Consider the following 2,811-nt stretch of genomic DNA (forward strand, 5'->3'; position numbering starts at 1 on the left):
TGGTGTTGTGGCATGTCCAAAGAGGCGGCACGCGTCTCCGGGTTGTGGCCCCCCTCACGGACGGCAATGAAACGGTAGTAGACGTTCTGCGGTAACGATGCAGCGTGAATATTATTAAATACTTGGAGCGCGATAAAATCATGAGTTTTTTACACAACGTGGGCACATGTGCTATAGGACTGATGGTAATTTTTCATAATTTTTTGTGATGGAGAAGTGTCTGAACACTTCCCTCTACGCGGATTGCTCTTCGCACGTCTACGACTGTGGCCGGCGGCCTCCGGGGGCTAGCATACCGTCAAATCTTGCGTAGGCGGCCTCTCACAAATCTGGAAGTGTTGAGGCGGTTGCAAACGCCCAACACGCGTCGCTGGGGTGTGCCCCCCCCCCTCACGGACGCCGCCGCCGCCGGCACCTGGAGGGGGGAAACGGACGCGTCGGGTCTACACGGAGTGGATGTAGCTGTGGGTTTGGCTCGGATGTTGCTCCAAAGTGTTCCTCTGGGCCGACCTAACACAACTGCGTGGAGAGGTCCACTGGTCAAAGCCCGTCTGTGCAAAGTCAAAGGGCTAGATCCCGTGGTCAAACGCTACAGGGTTAGCCGGGACGGGGGCCCTGGGGGGTAGCAATGCCACCGGAGCATCGTACCGGGCCCTCATACATGCGGGGTGGTGTTGTGGCATGTCCGAAGAGGCGGCACACGTCTCCGGGTTGTGGCCCCCCTCACGGACGACAATGAAACGGTAGTAGACGTTCTGCGGTAACGATGCAGCGTGAATATTATTAAATACTTGGAGCGCGATAAAATCATGAGTTTTTTACACAACGTGGGCACATGTGCTATAGGACTGATGGTAATTTTTCATAATTTTTTGTGATGGAGAAGTATCTGAACACTTCCCTCTACGCGGATTGCTCTTCGCACGTCTACGACTGTGGCCGGCGGCCTCCGGGGGCTAGCATACCGTCAAATCTTGCGTACGCGGCCTCTCACAAATCTGGAAGTGTTGAGGCGGTTGCAAACGCCCAGCACGCGTCTCCGGGGTGTGCCCCCCCCCCCTCACGGACGCCGCCGCCGCCGGCACCTGGAGGAGGGAAACGGACGCGTCGGGTCTACACGGAGTGGATGTAGCTGTGGGTTTGGCCCGGATGTTGCTCCAAAGTGTTCCTCTGGGCCGACCTAACACAACCGGGTGGAGAGGTCCACTGGTCAAAGCCCGTCCGTGCAAAGTCAAAGGGCTAGATCCCGTGGTCAAACGCTACAGGGTTAGCCGGGACGGGGGCCCTGGGGGGTAGCAATGCCACCGGAGCGTCGTACCGGGCCCTCATACATGTGGGGTGGTGTTGTGGCATGTCCGAAGAGGCGGCACGCGTCTCCGGGTTGTGGCCCCCCTCACGGACGGTCATTAAAACGGTAGTAGACGTTCTGCGGTAACGATGCAGCGTGAATATTATTAAATACTTGGAGCGCGATAAAATCATGAGTTTTTTACACAACGTGGGCACATGTGCTATAGGACTGATGGTAATTTTTCATAATTTTTTGTGATGGAGAAGTATCTGAACACTTCCCTCTACGCGGATTGCTCTTCGCACGTCTACGACTGTGGCCGGCGGCCTCCGGGGGCTAGCATACCATCAAATCTTGCGTAGGCAGCCTCTCACAAATCTGGAAGTGTTGAGGCGGTTGCAAACGCCCAGCACGCGTCTCCGGGGTGTGCCCCCCTCCTCACGGACGCCGCCGCCGCCGGCACCTGGAGGGGGGAAACGGACGCGTCGGGTCTACACGGAGTGGATGTAGCTGTGGGTTTGGCCCGGATGTTGCTCCAAAGTGTTCCTCTGGGCCGACCTAACACAACCGGGTGGAGAGGTCCACTGGTCAAAGCCCGTCCGTGCAAAGTCAAAGGGCTAGATCCTGTGGTCAAACGCTACAGGGTTAGCCGGGACGGGGGCCCGGGGGGGTAGCAATGCCACCGGAGCGTCGTACCGGGCCCTCATACATGCGGGGTGGTGTTGTGGCATGTCCGAAGAGGCAGCACGCATCTCCGGGTTGTGGCCCCCCTCACGGACGGCAATGAAACGGTAGTAGATGTTCTACAGTAACGATACAGCGTGAATATTATTAAATACTTGGAGCGCGATAAAATCATGAGTTTTTTACACAACGTGGGCACATGTGCTATAGGACTGATGGTAATTTTTCATAATTTTTTGTGATGGAGAAGTATCTGAACACTTCCCTCTACGCGGATTGCTCTTCGCACGTCTACGACTGTGGCCGGCGGCCTCCGGGGCTAGCATACCGTCAAATCTTGCGTAGGCAGCCTCTCACAAATCTGGAAGTGTTCAGGCGGTTGCAAACGCCCAGCACGCGTCTCCGGGGTGTGCCCCCCCTCTCACGGACGCCGCCGCCGCCGGCACCTGGAGGGGGGAAACGGACGTGTCGGGTCTACACGGAGTGGATGTAGCTGTGGGTTTGGCCCGGATGTTGCTCCAAAGTGTTCCTCTGGGCCGACCTAACACAACCGGGTGGAGAGGTCCACTGGTCAAAGCCCGTCCGTGCAAAGTCAAAGGGCTAGATCCCGTGGTCAAACGCTACAGGGTTAGCCGGGACGGGGGCCCGGGGGGGTAGCAATGCCACCGGAGCGTCGTACCGGGCCCTCATACATGCGGGGTGGTGTTGTGGCATGTCCGAAGAGGCGGCACGCGTCTCCGGGTTGTGGCCCCCCTCACGGACGGCAATGAAACGGTAGTAGACGTTCTGCGGTAACGATGCAGCGTGAATATTATTAAATACTTGGAGCGCGATAA

The sequence above is a fragment of the Triticum aestivum genome, chromosome 5B, assembly GCF_018294505.1.
Source record: "Triticum aestivum cultivar Chinese Spring chromosome 5B, IWGSC CS RefSeq v2.1, whole genome shotgun sequence".
NCBI lineage: Eukaryota > Viridiplantae > Streptophyta > Magnoliopsida > Poales > Poaceae > Triticum > Triticum aestivum.